Here is a 22093-nt window from a genome sequence, read left to right on the forward strand (position 1 = left end):
TGATTTGCAGGGAGTTTATTGTTCATTAAGATTTTTAATTTATATATATAATTTTTATATACATTATACTTAATATAATATGTGATATTTCTTATTTAATGGAATAGTATAAAAGATCAAAATAGTTTAGGCAAAACATTGTCTGAATTTAGGTTCTCTAATTGGTTTACTTTAAACTTGCTTTACTTCTCTCTGCCCCCAACTTAGTCATTCTCCATTGCTAGATGCTGTTTAGTTATTCCGAGCAATAGAGAAAGATTTATGCATTGACAAGTGGGGAGGTGAAACGCTGGTTAAAAGAGTTCTGCAAATGATACTTCTGATCCCAGCAGGAGTTATAGGCTTACAGTTTTTCAAAAAAAGCAAAGTTTTCCCTGTTAATAACTGTAAATTATATACTATAATATTTTATCCCTTTTTTCTTTTTCCAATGACTAACTATACCTCACTTTAGGGATAAAATCCCTCAAGTGCATGACAGAGATGAATACAATATGTTTATATTTGGGAAACTCTTGAGATTTTCTTTGAAAAGAATGGATTTATGAGATTGAAAGACACACACAATTCATACTCACACCATGCCCTCCTCCCATCTCAAAGTTACATGTTCTTTTACAATAAAAGAACAAAAGTTCTCAAAAACATATGTGGCTTAAGGCAGTATTTAATCATTAGAGCACTTCTCTGTTCCCTGAGCCTCTATTAAGACATGTATATAGCTTGAACTTGAAAGTATATGCATATATTTATTAGAAAGAAATACCCACAGGTGGAGGTCAGTTGTCTAATTCTTGCAAAAATGTAAACTTTAAAGATATTGTTTTAAAGAAATAGCAATTTAGGAAGACATCCTTGTCTATAAATTTTATTAAATGTCACCTTCGTTTCATTTTAGCTTACACACTGAGTTTAGTCAGTTAATAGGGAAGTTTCTGACTAATAACAAAGCTCAAAATTAAGAAAAAAATCTGATTTGAAATTATAGTTTGTGGTTAGTTTATATGAAATAGAAAAAATAAGAGGAGTTTTTTTTTTTAAGTAGCAAAAGCATGTATTATGGGAAGCTCATGATCTTGCATTTTGATCATTATAGGAGTTGAAATACCTGCTTCCTTTTCATATTTTAAATATACTGTAAGTTTTAGGGCATAAAAAAATCAGAAAACTATGTTTAACCTTCTTAATTAGAAGCCTCATAAATATATCAATATAAGTATAGCCATTTCCTTGTCCAACAATGTCTACAATTAAATACAAAATGATAGTAGAAAATGATAAACAATATTTTCACTGCTCTTTCAGCCCTCCGAGTTTATATGTTATTCTATAGTAAAATAATCTGCTTAATTCATATTTAGACTCTTATACTTAATAACACTATAATTCTCTATAGCTTATATTAAAATATTTTGAAAACATAGCTTGGAATTTGCATTGCTTAGTTAAAAAATTTATGTTGGCAGACCTAATACATGCCTGAAATCACTTTACTCTGCACTGATCAAATAGTCAATAATCCTTGTACATTTACTTCTGTGATTAGCATTATTTCCTTCAGTGATACATTTACTCTGAATAATGGGAGGAGCCATCGAATGGATAAATCTATTTATAACTGCATGTCTAATAAATCCTGGAATTATTTTCTCAAGCCAAAATGCTTCAGGCACCTCTGCCTCATCTCTTTCTCTTAAACTCCACATCCTATCTGTGTAAAACTCTATCTTGATAACATTAAAAAATCCAACCACTTCCCACTCTGTCGAATTGTACTCGGCTAATCCAGTCACATTTAGGTCTGGTCAAGATTGCAATGGCTTCCTAACTCCTCTCCTTGCTTCCACCCCACTCCCTTATCCTTATAACGGTTTAACATTTCCTATTTATATGAACAAAGCAAGTTCTTTTGAATGACCAACACATTGATAGCATTTAATAGATTTAGACCATCTTTCAATGTGTGACTACCACTTTCTTGATGAACGTCCTAAATTGCTAATGTTCAAGAGAGCTGGAAGCTTCAGTGCCCATCAGAACTGGCAAGACATCTCATTTCTGAACTCTAAAGGGCTTCCTATAGGGAAGGCTTGTTTTAAATAGCATTCAGTAACTTCAGTTGAACTAAATTGCTCTGTTGCCTGAATAATATAGCAAAATGAAGGAGACTTCTGTTATAATATTGTGTCAGTAGAAAAATGCTTTCTGAGATTCAAACAATTAATTCATAAAAAATTTTCAGATCAGAAATTTAACAAATAATTTCCTATCATAAAAAAAGTTTATGTAAAATAACTTTCATAAATAATGTTTACTTAAAAGAACTTTTATAAAATATTCAGATATTACAAAATTCTTATATATAGCATATACTTAAAAATTTATTTTTAGAAATATTTTACCTCAAGATGGAAGTCTATGGTAGCATTTTATTACACGTATGACCACACATTTCATTGTCAGCAATAGACCTTTTTTTAACATTTGGGATTCTGATATTCTTGCTTTAACTCTGGTTTCCTATATCATGGCCAAAGAGAGAGAGAGCTGCCCTTAGTCTGTTCATTTGGGACTTCCCTTAAATTAGGGCTTGGTAAACTATGGCCTAGCAGGCCAAATTCTGCCTGCCACTTGTTTTTGTAAATACAATTTTATTGAAACACCGACATGTTAATTTGTTTAGATATTTTCCATGGCTGCTTTCACATGACAACGTCAGTAGTTATGACAGGGGCCATATGGCCTGTAAAGCCTGAAATATTTACTATCTGGCTCTTTACTGAAAAACTGTGTCCAACCCTGCCCAAATAAAATTCCATGGTCTGACTGGGTGAGGTGGCTCATGCCTGTAATCCTAACACTTTGGGAGGCCAAGGCAGGTGGATTGCCTGAGGTGAGGGGTTCAAGACCAGCCTGGCCAACATGGCAAAACCCCATCCCTAGTAAAAATACAAAAATTAGCCAGGCGTGGTGGCACATCCCTGTAGTCCCAGCTACTCAGGAGGCTAAGATAGGAGAATCGCTTGAACCCAGGAGTTGGAGGATGCAGTGAGCCAAGATCATACCACTGCACTCCAGCCTGGGTGACAGAGTGAGACTCCATCTCAAAAAATAAATAAATAAATAAATAAATAAATAAATAAATAAATAAATAAAAATAAAAAATAGGCCAGGTGCGGTGGCTTACGCCTGTCTGTATACCCAGCATTTTGGGAGGCCAAGGCCAGCAGATCACAAGGTCAGGAGTTCGAGACCAGCCTGTCCAAGGAGTTCGAGACCAGTCTATCCAACATGGTGACCCTTCTCTATTTAAAAATACAAAAATTAGCCAGGCACGGTGGTGCACACCTGTAGTCCCAGCTACTCGGGAGGCTGAGGCAGGAGAATCACTTGAACCCAGGAGGCAGAGGTTGCAGTTAGCCGAGATTGCACCACTGCACTCCTGCCTGGGCAGTAGAGTGAGACTCTGTCTCAAAAAATAAAAAATAGGCCAGGCATGGTGGCTCACACCTGTAATTCCCAGCACTTTGGGAAGCCGAGGCAGGCAGATCACAAGGTCAGGAATTCAAGACCAGTCTGGACAAGGAGTTCGAGACCAGCCTGGCCAACATGGTGAAACCCTGTCTCTACTAAAAACAAAAAAATTAGCTGGCCGTGTTGGAGTGCGCCTGTAGTCCCAGCTACTCGGGAACCTGAGGCAGGAGAATCGCTTGGACTCAGTGGTTGCATTGAGCCGAGATCGTGCCATTGCACTTCAGCCTGGCGACAGAGTGAGATTCTGTCTCAAAAATAAGGAAATAAATAAATAAATAAAATTCCATGGTCTAGTCCTCTAAGTATATCCCTAGATATGTCCCATGAAGGCTAAAGGAATTTCTTGTCAATGCATGAATTTCAAGCCCAGAGTCTTGCTGAATATGCAAAAAATAATTTCATTCAATAGCAAATGTTAAGCAATTACATTGCTCTATCATTTTTCTGTCTTTTATGAAGAAATCTATGGGTAACATAGTGAAAATACCCAGGGAAAAATCACTTTATACCATACAGTAATGAATCTGAATCTATAGGAATCTTAATACACATGAGCACATGTCCTTAGAAGAAAAATGAGGATGTTGCTAAAGGAGAATCTCTTTCACAATCTAATGGTATTTTTTTGCTGATACAGATTGTCAATATTAAAGTAACAGTCCACTGTACTAAGTATGTATGTGCACACATGTAATACTGAAGATAATAAAACTGGATGTTTCAACGGCTAAATTATTTCACCATGTTTGAACAACTTCAAATGGCTGGAAAAGCAAATAATTCACAACACTGAACTTTTGAACTATTCATCCTTCTCTTATTGCACCTCCTTCCCCAAATTCCCTTCTTCTAGCAGCTCAGGCCAAAACGCTTCAGGCACCTCTGCCTCATCTCTTCCTCTTAAACTCCACATCCTATCTGTGTGGAACTCTACCTTGATAATGTTAAAAAATCCAACCACTTCCCACTCTGTTGAATTGTACTTGGCTAATTCAGTCACATTTAGGTCTGGTGAAGATTGCAATGGCTTCCTAACTCCTCTCCTTGCTTCCACCCCATTCCCTTTTCCTTATCCCACTCCCTTCTCAAAACAACAAGGTGATCTTTGCCACCTCCCCACACAAAGGGACCAGGGACTTTTGGAGAAATAGTTGATTCCTCATTTGAAGCAGAGAAAGTTTGAGGTGATTCTTGAGTATCTTATTATTTGAAAGCCAGAAAGTGTTTGAAGACTAATGGGAATATAACAAAGTCACAGGGGCTTGAAGTAGCTTCCATGGGCCAAACAGCTTAACTTGACAATTAAAAGAAAAAAAATACAACATCTTAGGAAATAATAAAAATAACAACCGGAATGACAGTAGTAATACAAATATCAACATTATCAAAAACTCTTAAGTCCACACTGATCCTAAATAAAAGGTGGTAGGAGTGAGATGAGAGAAAGAACATCTTCACAGAGTGTTAGTGGACAAATGCATTATATTTCACCAACCAATGTAATAATTAACTTAGATAAGCATTATCAATGGATGCTAAAACCACTGGCCAACATGGATACTAAGTTAAAGGTGCTGAGAAACAGAATATTCACGTGAACTCTGTGTCACTCCATAAATTTTTAAAAATTAATTACAAAGAGAATAAACTATCTTTAAAAGCGAAAGATTTAATGAACACTAACCTATTCAACAAATTTAGCAGGATTCATGAGATAAACTGCTGCTCTATGCCTCATGCTATGATGCAGTAGGAAGTACACAATTACTTATCTCATGTTCTTGCTGAAATGTCCAGTCAAAATTTGATCAGGAGGAAATAATCAGACAAATCCATCCAGATTGTAGGACATTCAATAAGTAACTAGCTTATATCCTGAAAGACAAAAACAGGGGGCCATGGGGGAGACATGGAGCTATTTGTCCAGGATAGGGATGACGAGAGAAACGACAAGCAAGTGTGATGTGTGATCTTGATTGGATTTTTGATTTAAAATTTTTAAAGAATATTTTAAGACAATGAGAGAAATTTGTGGCCTATATACTAGAAGACATTGCATCAAAGTTAATCTTGGAAGGTGTGATAATGTTGTGCTTATGAGACGAATTTCACTGTTGTTAGATGGCTCGTTTATTTAGTAGTAATTGCCATTGTACATGACAAATTTCTTTCAAATGGCTCACCACATAGAGTAGGAAAAACAACATGAAATTGAAATAGCATATATGGAAAAATAAAACAAATCAAGTAAAGTGCCAGTATTTGAAAATACAGACATAAAGAAATACAGGGGTTCATTTTATTCTTTTAACTTTCTATAGATTTGAATTAAGTACAAAAACAAAAGAAATGTATACATTACATATAATATAGCAGATTATGCCACTTATTTGCTCAAAATCTTCCAAAGGATCCCCACCTCAGTCAAAGATAAAGTCAATGCCATTAAAACCAATGACAGGTGGTTGATAGAGGTGGGGTGAACATGTGACAACAAAAGGAGGACATTTTGGGGAGTAATGGAACAGTTTTGCACCCTGAGTGTTGTGGTATCTCCATAAACCTGTACATGCCATAAAATCCAAACAAGTTTACACCAAACAACAATGAAAAGTCAATGTATGGGAAATCTCTTGGCGCCTGAATAAGGTCTGTATCTTAGTTTATTGAATTGTACCAATTCCAATTTTCTGGTCTTAATATATATGGTTACATGTATATTATCATTGAGGGAAGCTGAGTGAAGAGTATGTGGGGAGGCTGTACAATTTTACAAATTCTGTAGTCTAAATTTATTTCAAAATATTATTTTTAAAATTACTTGCAAGAGTTTGCATGATCTGCCCTAGTTACCTCTCTGACCTTTGCTACTCTCAAGCTCACCAGTTCTTCTTCACCTGTGGCCACCTTGCTGCTGCTTGCAGGGACAGGCCATCCTTGGGGCTCTGTGTTCCCTAACCCTGACCACCTCCTATCACATCACAGTCTTTTTAGCCATTATATCCATCATCTGTCTTTGTCTTTTTGGCTAAAATGAATTTTGTAACAAAACAAGAATCTTTATTTTGTTGAAGGATGATATTGCCTGAAAAATGCTTGGAACATGCTAGGCATTCACTAAATAAGTGTTGAATTAACTAACAAATCTTGAAATGTATGCACTGGAAGTTTTAGTGTGAAAAGTGGGGCATGCCATATTTCAAGAGAATACTGTTTTTTAAAAAAGGTAAATTGTATTGTGTATATTTGAGGTTTACCATATGATGTTATGGGATACATGTAGATAGTAAAATGGTTGCTTTACTGAAGCAGATTAACATATCTGTCATCTCACTTAGTTATATTTTTTAAACACAGAAGCTAACATCTACTTATTTAACAAAAATTTCTAATACAATATAATTTTAGTCACTGTAGTCCTTGTGTTTTACATTAGATCTTTAGATTTGTTCATATTACCTATCTGTTACTTTGTATTATTTGACCTACATCTCCCCATTTCCTTTCTCCCCATCCCACCCATGAAAACTGCTGTTTTATTTTCTGTCTATTTTTTCAGATGACACTATAAGTGAGATCATACAACATTTTTCTTTCTGTGTTTTGCTTATTTCATGTAGCATAATGTCCACCAGGTCCTTCCACATTGTCACAAATAGCAGCATATTCTTTTTCAAAGGCTAAGTAATGTTCCTGCCTCTGGATGTGTGTGTGTGTTTGTTTATAATTTTCTTTATCCTTTCTTCTGTCAACAGACACTTAGGTTGTTTCCATTATCTTGGCTATTGTGAGTAATGCTGAAATGAACATGAGAGTACAGATATCTTTACAAGGCTGTGATTCCAGCTCCTTTGGGTATATACCCAGAGGAGAGATTGTTGGGTATGTATGGAAGTTCTATTGTTAATTTCTGTGGAACCTCCATACTCTTTTCCACAATGGCTTTTCCACAGTGCACATTTTCACCCACAGTGTACTGGGGTTCTCTTTTCTCCCCACCCTAGCCAACATTTATTATCTCTTGTTTTTTTGATAATAGCCAATCTATTGGGTATGAAGTGATATCTCATAGTGGTTTTAATTTGCATTTCCCTGATGATTACTGATGTTGAGCACCTTTTCATATATATGTTAGCCATTTTTATGTCGTCTTTGGAGATATGCCTGTTTTGGTCTTTTGCCCATTTTAAAATCAGGTTATTTATTTTTCTGCTATTGAGTTGTAGGGTTTTTTAATATAAATTTTGGATATTAACCCCTTATCAGTTGTGTGATATATTTTTCCAGTCTGCAGGCTGCCCTTTGTTTGCATTTGGTTGCATTTTGTCAATTGTTTTCTTTTCTATGCCAAAGCTTTTAGGGTGTAAGATTTACCTAAAGCTTTTACAACAAAATTTAACAATATTCTTCAGCTTGCACTATTGACAGAACATAATATTACTCCTTTCTTTGCCTTTTGTTTTGCACACAGTCAAAATCTCCCTCTGTGCTGACTTCCACACCAGACTGATTCATGAATGGCTGCTTTTTCCCATTGTTTCCTGTTAGGACTCTATGGTCCTCCACAGCATTTCCACTGAAATCTTTGAGGCCGTCCTGCTATTTCTCAATACATAGCAGCTGCTAAGCTATCCTGCTGTCTTCCATTCTCTGCACGTTTCCTTCTGTGGAGTTATATTCCAACAAAGGTTCCTGACATGCTGGCTGAGCTTGCTCTTCTTACAATGCCATTTGATTTTCAGTAAGGTTTGCTAGCAGATGATGAGATGGCAGAGGAAGCCGGTTATGGTATTTGCTATTAGACTCAGTCTTCAAGAGGCTGTAAGGACTTCCTTGTTTGAAAATCTGCTAAAAATTATTTTATATTCTTCAGAATTATTTGATTTTATTGTAACACTTGTATATTCTTTCTTCTTGATGCTCTTGGAAAAGTCACTTATGCCTCAGACTGTCTTTATACCTGCATTTTTTTCCCATCAGAATGCTGACCTCCTGCCTTGTTCTTTGTATGTTCAGCTCCTTTGAATACTTCAGCCTTCAGTTAAAAGTCATCTGCACTGAGAGCTGTTTTCTTACCCCTGGATTGAAAATACACTTTTACTTGTTCTTCTCCATGCGGACCTTGCTTAGAACTTGTTATTTTTCATGTATTTTTAAGTTGTGTGCATTGTCTCTTTTCCAATGGCATGCATGCTCTATAAGAGCAAAGGGATCTTTGACTGCCCACTGTAGCCTGTCACCCAGCACAGGGTTTGTATATAATAGGTGCTCAAAATAAGTATTTCTTAAATAAATGGATATTTGACAAAAGTAATTTCTGGATGCTATTAGAGCACGTACCCAGAAAATAATTATTTGAACCCAAAGTGGCCACAGGTATCAGATACGCACTCACTTATAACTCTAGTATATTGTCCTTAACATTGCTCTTTGAAAGCCATTTTCAGTCATTTTATATTTTCAAGTAGTTTTTAAAAAAGTGATACTATTAGTTTGGTGCAAAAGTCATTGCGGTTTTTGCTATATTTTTAACGGCAAAAACCGCAATGACTTTTGCACCAACCTAATACCTTTGCCCATCAACACACAGACACCCACACATACATATGAACACACACATTTATTTTATATCATTATTAGTAAAATATTGATATTATTTAATTGGTTTACCTTTTCGAATGCCTACATCCAAAGATAACACAAAATATACAATAGTTTAAGTCACAATTTTAGTTTTCACTGGAAAGAACCTAAATAATATTGTAACTACTATCAAAAGGAACTCTCGTATTCATATCTACATGGCCTATGTAATATCAACTCTAACTGTTCACAGAGCACTGTCATCAGTATTGACAGTAATAAAAATAAAAATATATCAGAATATTTACTCTCATGAGAAACTGTATTAGTTTCCCAGGGCTGCTATAACAATTTACTACAAACTGGATGACTTAAAGCAACAGAATATATTTTTAATTGTTCTGGAGGCTAGAAGTCTGGAATCAAAATATTGGCGGGGCCATACTCCCTCTGAGGATTCTAGGGAAAATGTTTCCTTTGCCTCTTTCTGGCTTCAGACAGTGGCTGGAAATCCTTGGCATTCCCTGGCTTGTAGCTATGTCACTCTCATTTTTGTCTCAGTCTTCACAAGGCCTTATTCACAGTGTGTGTGAGCATTTTCCTGACCACTTTATGAGAACACTAATCATTTGATTTACAGTCTACCCTAATCAATATGTCCTCATCTTAATGTAACTAATTATATCTGCAAAGACCTTTTTGAAGCACGGTATTTCCCCGACCCGGTCGCACGATGCGTGACAGGGTTGCCTTGTTTACTCAGCCCACCTCTCTCAACTCCTCACAGGAGGGAGTGCGTGAGTGAACACAGCGGTAACTGGAGTCAGAAGCACTGGAACCGGCTGGCCGTTTCGGTGACTGCAGGATCAAACTCTATTCACTCGCACCCACTGCGTTCCACCCACCGTGAGAGGGAGTGCGCAGGTGAGTGGGTGCAGGAGCCACAGCAAGCCCTTTTGGGCGCCTGCAGGAGCTAACTCCGTTCAGGCCCCTCAGCAGCATCCAAGCAGGGTGCATGCAACTTCCGAAGCCCCCGAGGGCATGTTACAGCGCTCTTTTTTTTTTTTTTTTTTTTTAATTATACTTTTAGTTCTCAGATACATGTGCAGAAGGTGCAGGTTTGTTACATAGGTATACACGTGCCATGGTGGTTTGCTGCACCCATCAACCCGTCATCTTCATTAGGTATTTCTCCTAATGCTACCTCTCCCCTAGTCCCCTGACAGGCCCCATGCGTGATGATCCCCTCCCTGTGTCCATGTGTTCTCTCACATGTGAGAGCATGTGGTGTTTGGTTTTCTGTTCCTGTGTTAGTTTGCTGAGAACGATAATTTCCAGCCTCATCCATGTCCCTACATTGCTCTTTTCGCTCTGCTGTCTGCGGATGGCTTAAGTGTTAACAGCTCAGTAGGCCCTTTGCCTTTTTGCGTGAGGAGGCTGCCCTCCACCAGCAAGGGCAAAAGGCCATTGTGATAGGCTTTTGTATCCACACTTGTGGCTCCCAAGCTCTTGTACAGCATCCAGGAAAAATGAGGTTGCACGAACGAATTGAAGGATGGTAAATGCGGGGGATTTTATCGCTGGCGAAAGTGGCTCTCAGCAGTAAGGGGAGCTGAAAAGGAGATGGGGCAGGTAGGTAATCTTCCCCTGAAGTCTGGTCATCTCGGGCCAGATTCATTTCTGAAGTTACGCCGTCAAGCTGTCTCTCCGAAGTCAATCTGCTTCTCTCTGAAGTCCAGCCATAGTCCCCAATGTCCAGTTGCTTCTCTCTGCCAGCTGAGTGTGGGGTCTTTCTAGGCACAGGATGGGGGTGGGGTGGGCCATGGGTAGTTTAGGAAAAGACAGCATTCAAGCAGGAAAACAGGGATAGAAGTTCTAATTTTGGGCCGTGGTTTCAGGCTTTTTGGCTTGATGGTGGGGTTTCATTGTGGACCCTCCCTTTTCTTCCTAGAATGGCTCTGCCCCCTGTCCCTATCACTATTTCCAAGTAAGGTTACATTCCGAAGTTTTAGGTGGACATGAATTTCTATTTCAGGGGAGGGGATGCATTACTCAACCCAGTAGAGTCTGCCCTCTGGCCTCAAAAATCCATGTCCATCCCATGTGCAACACAGCCCAACATTCCCAAAAGTCTTAACCCATTCACGCATCAACTCTAAGTCCAAAATCTCATTTAAATATGTTTGGTTCAAAAAGCTTCAAATCTTATCATCTGAATCAAGGATGGCCAAGACTCTGGGTGTGATCTATCCTGGGGCAAAATGTCTTTTCCTCTGTAAATCTGTGAAACTCTTAAATGAGCTATCTGCTTCCTAAACACAATGCTGGGATAAGTATAGGATAGGCATTCTCATTCTCATAGGGGGAAACTGGAAGGAATAAAGGAGTTGCTTGTCACAAGCAAGTGTGAAACCCAGTAGGGAAAATTCCACTGGGTTTCAAGGCCTGAGAATAATCCTCTGTGGCTTGATGTTCAATCCTATGAATCTGCAGATTCCTGGTCAGCCCTGTCCTATGTTCTCTTCCCCACCAACTCCTACCTCCCTTGTACCCCTTGCTCAGTGAAATCGTACTCATTTTTCAGTCTTAGTTTGACTGTTAGTTACGTATTCTAATGTAGATGAGTTCTCTTTTTATAAATTATCATATAAACGTTCATTCTTATCTTTGCTTACTAGAAATTATAAAGTTGAGTAATTTCACAAATAAATTAATCCTTGTTCCCCCAAGCAGGATTCAAAGGAGAACAGGAGAAGCATACGTCTTATTTGCTGTTACATCCCCAAAGCATAGCTCTATGCTTGCCACATCCTAGGCTCTCAGGAAATATTTATTGAATTAATAAATAAGATGGAATTCTGTCTTAAAAGAAAACAGTAGGAGTTTTGTGCCTTTTGAGTTAAAATAATGTCATGGGCAAAATGCCTGATTTCATATTGAAGTTCCAAAGAGTCATTAAGAATATTAATGAAATGAAAACGTACTCTTATGCTTTAAATATTTTTCGTTAATTTTTGTGGGTATATAGTAGGTGAATATATTTATAGGGGACATTAGATGTTTTGATATAACTCTTATGCTTTTAATGTAGTAATTTTAAGATTCCATACAGAATTGCAGACATTTAAAAATTTTAACATATCCTTTGGAAGTTGATTAAAAATTAAAAATTATGTTCAGCAACAATATAGAGAGACTCTCCCATAGGTGTTTTGGCCTAATATAATTTTTGTTATTATCATCATTTTCTACTGTAAGTGCATCTCTGACTTATAATTGTAATAAATAAAAAATGCAACAAATCTTCTTTCCAAAGCTACATTTCCCAAAACTGGTGTCATAGAGCATAGCATTTATTTAGAGATGCATCAAGAAAAATGGGGAATCCCAGACCACATAATTTTGGGAAATGTCATATTCAATATCCTCCTTCAACAATTAATTTTCATGAAGTTCGTTAGTGAGGTGATATAAATAGCTCTGCGTAGTTCTACAGAAAAAAAGTTATTTTCTAAAAAAAGTTGCTCCTTCAAAAACTTTTATTTTAATATTTTTTGTAAATATCTTGATACACCATTATTTTATAAAATAATTTTGGCAAAATATGTAATGCAAAATGTGATATGGCTTTTATTATTTAAATTAATTTATATTCTCATTTAGGATAAAGCAGTTTAACAATGCCTTCTGTCAAATAAATATAATCTGATTTCTTGTTATATCTATTTGCTGAAATTATAATTTCAGAGAAAAGTATAGCAGAACCAATTGCTTAATTTCTGACCCAAGTGCAGACATCAAGGAGTAAGCAATGCGTCACTCCTTTTGTCATGTGGACATTATGAAATTTAGTACATTCTCGGTAACTGTCAAGTCCTGAGAATGAGCACTGGTTAGATACCTGGGCAACCTTCTTTTTGTACCCTCTTCCTCCATGTCAAGTTTCTCTGCCTTTGGGGAATGTGATACTAGGAAAAAATTCCTGTAAGATATACACAAGGTAATTTCTATTTCTCATTTCTACTTTAGAAAGTTTTAGGATTTGATTGAAAATTTGCTTAGGAACTTGTTGTTACTCAGGATTTTCCAGTCTGGTGGACACTACCAGAAGATATATAAACACAATCAAATTCCTAACTTAGCTCTGAGCTCTGTCTTCTGGACTTCAAGATAATCCAGAGAGACACAATCCTACCAAGACACTCTAAACTCATTGAATAATAAAAATAGCATAAAGTATGAACCCATTTAATATTCATAAAAATTCTATGAAGTGGGCATTTGTATTGATTTCATTTTATAGATAAAGAAACTGAAACCTACAGTTCAAGTCACTAGTCCTAGGTCACACAGTTACTAAGTGAAACAGATGAGATTTGAAACCAGGTCAGCTGGTTCCTTACTCTTAATTACTACACCTTACAGCCATCATGTTCATTGGAAACTATTGTTTTATTGAAGCCAGCTTAGTTCCCAGGTAGCTGAATTTATCTTCACATTATTAGACTTTAAAGAGTTCTGTTTCACATTTTAGTGTGTCAATGTTGAATTGAGGATTTAAATTCAATTTTAGCATAACACATAAATCAGTGAACTTCAATTACTACAGATTTTGACTAAAAGTCTTTTGATTTTTTTAAAGTAAATATTTATAAATTAACTCTCAATTTTTCTCTAACCCTAAGAATATAACTTTTCTTACATAAGTAGCATATTCAGTCATCATTGGTAATTTTAATGCTTTCTTTATGCTTCTTTATCCTTTATGCTGTATATTTTTATGTTCTCCTTTGATCTCTATAATTCTTCTGATATTTCTGTTTGGACTATAAACAATTGGTTTTATTAAAAAATAATCATTTACAAAAACAATTCAATAACAAATGAGTAGACACAGAAATTAGCAGTGAAAAATATGATCACATACCAAATACAAAATAACATTCTCAAAACCCATTTTAACGTGTTCAAATACAATTTTCTTCAGAAATAGAAATTCACCTATTCAACCTTGAAAGGGCTAAAACCTCTGAAAGTCAATGACTTAAAAAAAATTTCAAATAGTATTTCATTAAAAAAATGAAATTGTCTAATGTTTTCTACCACTTCTCATATTATGCTTGGATGCATTTTTCCTCAGAGAGCATAAGACAATTTGCAGAGTATAAGCAAACTGAATGAATAGAAATCAGATCCTTTCTAAGGCAGAGCTAGAAAGGAAATAGGATAAAACATGTAACAGAAGGTGAGTGAAAACAAAACAGGAGCAGTGGGTAAAGTAAGCTTATCTTGCCAAATGTTCCATGATAAAAGTTAGAGTATCGATGATAGAAACTTTAGGAAATTTAAGATGGCGGACATCCTTACAATTTTCTTTGTAAGTACATTTAAAAAAGATGTCTGTGTCCTTCAATTGGAAGGGAATGAGGGTTGACTCAAAGCATATAATTAATTATCCTTGGCTATTTTACACTGTGGCTAATTCAGATGTTACTCTCTCAGGAAGACAGGGAGAAACTTGATTTATTTGGTCTGGAATCCTATTCTCATTAAAAAAGAAAGGCTTAGGCATCTACTGACTGACACAAGTCACAGCCCTGCCATTCCCCCTGGAAGCCAGGAAGCAGAATAGCAAAGAAAGGGTGTTTCTAAATGAGCATTAAAAGCCCTTCACCATGGAGGAAGCTACATTAAAGGTAACGTCTTGGCAAGGAAATATTGCTGTTTAGCTATTTTTTTTTAAATTAACTTTATGAAGGCTGTCCTGGTATGTTTAAACAACACAAAGTCAATCTTTGGTTTATTTCTGTTTAAGCTTTGGCTTGCTTTTTTAATCAAAAATTTTAAAACCATAAAAAATTAAAAGCTTAGGATAAATGAAGGCCAAACTGACTTAACGTTTTATACTAGAATATTAACAGTTGCTGAGGTGATGCTGAGCTCAATTTTGAGAAAAGAACAACAGATAAACTGACAGGATAACATTTTATTTTAAAACAGTGTGATTCCATTAGGCTACAAGTATGTTTTGTTAGTAATTTTAACTGATTTGAAGCTCTCTTTGCTATTGCTCTCATTTCACATTGACCTTCAGTAAAGTTTGCAAATTGTTACAATGATGCAAAAGATACGTGCAGTTCCTAATAGCTAGGATGGGCTTACTGATATAGGTTAAGAAAAATTATGAAGTTAATTACTTCATAATGGTAGGTTGATGTAACTCAATCCATTTTTCCCAGGGATGCATTTAAATGCCAAAAGAAACAATTCACTTGCCCCAGCCCACACAAGTCAGTAGTAGCACAGGGTGGTGTTTGAGAGGGATTAAAATTCACAAATTCTGACACCTAGTCTACTAAACCACATCAGTTTCAAACTGCCCTCAGTAGATCAACTTTCTTCTTTCTGGAAACATGTGCTTCCTAATGCTATTGCTGATGAAAGATATGTCTGTTCATGTGGCTAATCTTCATTGCTTAGAAACAATAAGAAAGGTTTGCTCATCTTAAAGAAGTTCAGTGCATTCTCAGAAATTTAAAGGGATACTTCAAGTTTCTAAAAACTCCAAATTTTAGTTTCCTTTTTCTTATTTCTTGATATGTGTGGTCTATCTGGTTTTCATGTTTCTGTTTTTTTTTTTAAGCCACCAACAATTTTATCATATAATTAATGTGTTTGAAATCAAGAAAATTGAATTCACTTTTAGTAGTGTAGACAGTTACCCTATTATGAATTATATCTATGACATATTTAAAAAGAAAACTTAACTGCTGATTTTTTAGGAAAAAGAAATCTTGTCTATAGCACTTTAGCTATAGCAGTAAATCAGCTGAGGTATTAGAATTTTACAATGTTCTTTGAGGAAAGTGAAATTTATTATTGGCTTTTATATACTCCATTATTTTCACAAAGTGCTATAAAATAATTTTACAAGTTTTTTTAAACCTTTCTGTGTTGTGATAAATGATATAATTTTTCTTATTTATAAGTTAAGAAAAAAAAATAACCTCAGGTCAAAGCAAGGTTGTGTATTTTATACAAGGTTGTGTGTCTTATACAAGGTCATAGGATAAACCCATGGGCATTAGTTAGAATGTTAAAAGTAATATGGTATTATGGCATTACTACTTTTACTTTTCTATTCTTTTAAACATCACAATCTACTTCGAGTGTTGCTTTTGTAAATCTACTGACCAATAAGATCTTTTAAGCATTTAATGTATATCATGTGCAAGACCCAGTTTTAAGTGCCTTACATGGGGTAAACTATTGAAACCTCAAAACAACTTATGAAGAATACTATTTACACATTTTACAGAGAGACTGAGGCACAGAGACTTTATTATGACATGTCCATATCCAAGAAAGAGTATAGAGCAGTGACTTGGAACATTAGTTTCCGAAGTATGAATTCCAGACCAATAGCATTGATATCATCTGAGAATATATTAAAAATGCAAATCCTTGGTTCCCACCCCAGACTGAGTTAAAAGCTTGATGTACAGGGCATAGAGAATAGTTTTTTTATAATTTATTATTATTATTGTAGACACAGGATACTGCTTTGTTGCTCAGGCTGGTCTCAAACTCCTGGCTTTACGTGATCCTCAGTGATCCTCCTACCTTGGACTCCCAAAATGCTGTGGTTATAGGCATGAGCCACCCAGCCTGAGTGACAAAAATTTTTTTTTTCTTTTTTTTTTTTTATACTCTAAGTTTTAGGGTACATGTGCACATTGTGCAGGTTAGTTACATATGTATACATGTGCCATGCTGGTGCGCTGCACCCACTAACTTGTCATCTAGCATTAGGTATATCTCCCAATGCTATCCCTCCCCCCTCCCCCCACCCCACAACAGTCCCCAGAGTTTGATATTCCCCTTCCTGTGTCCATGTGATCTCATTGTTCAATTCCCACCTATGACAAAAATTTTTTTAACAAATGATTTTGATGCATGCCCTTGTCTGAGAACTACTAGTTCAGAAGATAGAGTCTAAATTCTCTGCTTTTGACTCACAAGATTTTCGTTTACAAGGTGTGTGGCTTCAAATCACTGATCTTTCAGGGTCTGAGTTGGGTTATCTTTAGAATAACACTGGGAATACTAGTAGCTCTTCGATGGGGCTGCCAAAAGGACCAAATGTGAAAGCCTACTTCAGGCAGGTAGTATATCTTCTGTGAATACCAAATCCAAAACTCAATTTTATTATTTATAAGATTGAAACTAATTATTATATAAAAGATTCATTAATTTAATGTGTTAAGGCATTCTGCATGGTACCTGACACTTAGTAAATGGTTAGAAACTGATATCATGTTATTATTGTTATTACTACTACTATGATTCATCATTATCACTGTCAGTCATTATTTGAGTTGTGGAAAACTAGGCTATTGGTTTACCTATGACCTTTATACTCAGAAATCCCTTTCCAGCCTCCTTCTGCCAGGACTTCCACGCACTGTCTACTCATTTGTGTCTGTCTGTCTTTGGCCAGCTGTTAGTCCACCTGTTTTAGTCATGTAGACAGCTTCTCCTGATCTACAGCCAGCCTGATCCTCACTTCTGTCTTATTTCCTTAAGGAGAGATGCAATAATGTTTTAAATTGTGTAGCCTGAGTATGAATTCAGTCCACCATAAATAATTAAATGCATGACCTCTCTTATTGAGTGTTTCTTTTCATTGATGTTCATAAAACTTAAACAAATACATGTGATCAATCTTGTCTGTGCCCCAGAGTCGTAACTTTTTGAATGATTTCAATGTCAACTTGCAAATATTATTTCTTCAAAATTTCCTCTGTATGTTATTTTTTCTTCTATTTATTTCTGATAAAAATTGTCTGTGCTTTTTGATTAAAAAGCAAACAAAACACACTGGGCTCCTCTAGCAAATTATTTCTCAAGCTACATATGAAGTAAACTAGAGAAAAGAAAAAGTTATTAAGAAAATCATAAGGAAGAAAAAATATATTTGCTGTTTATTAAATGGGAGTAGATCATCATAGCGGTCATCCTCATTGTATTCACATTAAGTAAGCTGAAAAAGAGGAAGGGGAGGGATTGGTCTTAATAATACTTTTCTTTAATCAAGTTAAAAAAACTGATATGGAAAGAATAAGCCCTCCCTACTATTTGTAGCTATTGTACAAACAAAATATAGATTATACTCAACATGTTCTTCCTTATTAATATTGTTATATGTTCTGCTTGAGCATTGAGACAAAACATCTGTGTATTCTTATTCTTCAGGAAATGTTAGGTCCAATAATATTGAGGAAGGCATAACTTTACCTATAAAGTCACTGTATTATCTTTTGTATAAGCAAGAAACCACAAGAAAAGCCAAAAAAAAAAAAAAAAGAAAACAAAGCTTAGCTAGAAATGGCAATCTAGAGTGGGGTTTTTTAAAATGTGAAGAAAGTATTATAATTCCCTTGCAGAGTACAGCAAAGTTAGGTATATTTCTGAATGGTCTTCATGATAAATGTATTTTTCTAATGTTTTTTTAATGGCTGAAATTCCTAAGGTTTGCTGTCACATGGAGGAGTCAAGAAACCTGCAGCAACTTGGCTTTCTCTCACCTTTAGTGTTCTTGAAACTGATCGTGTCTAATATGCTTTCGATCTCTGGATTTATATTCAAGTCTTCCATTTAACTGGTATTATGTAAAACAAAACGTATAGTGTTTTTACCTGCCTCTATTTATCTCCATCCATACCGATAGCTGATGGTTGATTGTAATATGTTGAAATAGAAGAATAGCAATAGAAACAGAAAAAGGAGGAGGATGAGAAGGGGAAGGAAAAGCAGAAAAGAAGAAGGAAAAAGAAAAATACCAGGAAGAAAAAGAAATTACTAGAAATTAAAAATAGAAAATGCCATCAAGCAAGTCACTTTTATACTGGGCCCTCGAACAACATGGGTTTGAACTTCACGGTTTCACTTATACATAGATTTTCTTCCACCACTGTCACCCTTGAGACAGTAAGACCAACCCCTCCCCTTCCTCTTTTTCAGCTTACTTAATGTGAATACAATGAGGATGACCACTATGATGATCCACTCCCATTTAATAAATAGCAAATATATTTTTTCTTCCTTATGATTTTCTTAATAACTTTGTCTTTTCTCTAGTTTACTTTATTGTAATAATATAGTATATAATACCTATAACATACAAATATGCATTAATCGACTCTTTAAGTTGTCAGTAAGGCTTTTGGTCAACAGTAGGCTATTAGTAAAGTTTTTAAAAGTCAAAAGTTATGCATGGATTTTCAGCTGCATGGGGAATCAGTGACCCTAATTCCTGCATTCATTGTTCAAGGGTCAACCGTACTACCCTTTTTTTTGTACCAAATGTATTACCATTTTTTTTTTGGCTGTGATCCTTAAAAATGAAAATAAATTCTATTCTTTTTAAAAATTTAAATAAAAATATTTTATAAGTCATATAATTTGGCTAATATGTCACACAGCTGTGGTTGTATTGATAGATTACAAAAAATTTCATCAGCTTTAAACCAAAGCCCTCTCTTAAAAATGATGCAGTGTATTTCAACTTTGCCTTGTTAAAGTGTCAAGAAATTTTAATCCATTAAGAGTTGTTAAAAAGTGGAAAATAAGGCATGTACTATGCCAGATTTTTAAGTGCCCATGTGTTTGCTCTTAGACAAAGAGTTGTGTTAAGTAGAATCGTATTTCTCATTTTTCTAGTTGTATGTGATAATTGCACGTTAAACTCCTCAAATTCACTTCTGTCTGGCATGGCTTTGATCTTTTACTTGGTCCACATTTTACTTACTCTTTTTCTCTTTGTCCATGTTCATATTCATAACCAATCATGTTTAAAAGTAACTATGGAATACATGGAAAGTTGGAATATTATTGGGATAATGAAAGAACTTATTTTTTACAACTTGATGACATAGGATTTAAAGTAAACGTAAATCTGGGAGGTGCTTAATAGAATTAATGTTCTCTGATGGTCACTGTAAAACACTTAAGAAACCATGTACTCTGGCTTAAAATAAATTCTGACTACATTATTTATTACAAAATTATAATCTACTTACATTGGTTAAGTGATTATTAAAGGAAGTGAATATTTTTCTTATCTAAGCAAGTAGCTTTTAGGCCAAAAATACGTTTAGTTTGATGGGAAGATAAATTTTCAATATTTTAAAGTAATTTTTTAACATTTGTATGCATTGTGAGCCAAAATATTTGATTTCTTATTCCAACTGCTTTAACTCTAGCCACGTTCTTTTGAAGACATTACTTTCTCTGAGAATCACTTTGCTTATTTGTTAATTGAATATGGAAATGCTTGTAAATACCTAAAAAGGAGATACAAGTGACATAAAGTAAAAAACCTTAAAAGGCAGTAGGAATGTAAGTCATTGTTATTTTCTTTGTTGCCATTTCTATATTCTATCTATTCATGTTATATCTCTCACTGTTTATACCTTAGTTTAAACTTTATATTAATAGAACAGTAGCCAACTTTTCTTTTTGCCCATTTCCATCAGTCTTATTTGTACAATCTAACTTCGAAGAGAGTTTTTAATAAATATAATTGATGTGAATGGATGCTTGTGAAGTGGAAACTGGAGTAGCAAAAAATATGCCAAGAGTGAGAAGATACTCGGCTGTAGTGTTTACAGTACGTTTTCTTTATCCATGGTAGTTATATTGTATAAAGTTGCTGTGACTATTGAATTGCTGCTCCTAGGGGAAATACAAGTTTAGCTTCCTGAGGGCACCTGGTCACAACATTGCCATCAAATGATCAATACATAATCTTATTTTATGTATGTTTCTGTTTTAAGGCACCTTATTTAATATACAGTTGATTCATTAACATTAAAATCATGGCCAATAGCATGTAACTACTGCCAGAAAGGATGTTTTCTAACATGTATTTTCTCTGTAAGGCATATTACAGCCTTCTTGCATTTAGGAACACTGGCTGACATTTTACCACTGTGCTTTCGGGCCATTTTATACAGCAAAATCACTAACAAAAAGCACAAAAATGTGAAAAATGTGGCACTAAATAGACAGTTATTTACAGTGTGAGAGTTGATATAAGAAGGCAGAGAGTTGCCTTACTTGACCTCAGCTGAGTACATGCATGTCAGGCAACTCAAGTTTTTGCCATTCTGTCATGTCTACAAATGACTAGAGAGTGCTACAAGTATTGACTTTTGGGTCACAAATAAGTTTTAGCAAATATGTGAATTTGAAAATACAAAGTCCCCAAGTAATAAGATCAACTTTGTTATTTTCTATTTACCCACCACCCTCCCACTTTGTACCAGCCTCAACAAATAATTGATGTTTTGTATGCTGTGCTTTAAATTTATTTTCATTTTAAAGCTTCAAAAAAAATCATTCCATCTCTGTTATGTTAGTACTCTGGTATTTTTTATTTTTAGCATTATTTAATACTTTATGAATATTGCAAATACTCAAACATTGACTGAACTAAGTAATTTCTAAGCAATAAGCAGTATATTTAGGGAGGAGAAGAGTAAGGGCAATTTATTTAAGTGTAATGATTAGACTTTGTCTAATGATCTGTGTTAAATTCTTACATTTTCTAATGAGTAAGGAATAATATCCTCATCTGAAAGCCATAGATTTATGTGAATTAATAGAGAACAGACAAATATGTTTAAAAGAGATATCGGTTGTATCATAATTAAAATGACTTATCTAGAAGTGAAAATCAACACTCTTGATAGAGCCATCAGTTTAATATAGTAAATTGAATGCCTGCCTTGTACCTTGGGCTGTCAAAGTTTTCTGCACTTTTGGAGAATGGACAGCGATTTAGAATCGTAACCAAGGAGGGAAGAAAAGGCAGATTAACCAAAAAATTTTAAGAAGATTGGAGCCCAATAATCATGCATAATCTTCACCAAGCCACTCCTCCCAGTACAAAGATAATATAAGTGAAATTGTC

The 22093-nt window shown here is 35.2% G+C and overlaps 1 protein-coding gene across 7 annotated transcripts in view; it reads left to right on the forward strand.

The window, feature by feature from the left end:
• Positions 1–22093, forward strand: part of EPHA3 (EPH receptor A3) — a 369016-nt gene that overhangs the window by 145743 nt on the left and 201180 nt on the right. The window lies entirely within an intron of this gene.

The sequence above is a fragment of the Pan troglodytes genome, chromosome 2 (genome assembly GCF_028858775.2).
Source record: "Pan troglodytes isolate AG18354 chromosome 2, NHGRI_mPanTro3-v2.0_pri, whole genome shotgun sequence".
NCBI classification, from domain to species: Eukaryota; Metazoa; Chordata; class Mammalia; order Primates; family Hominidae; genus Pan; species Pan troglodytes.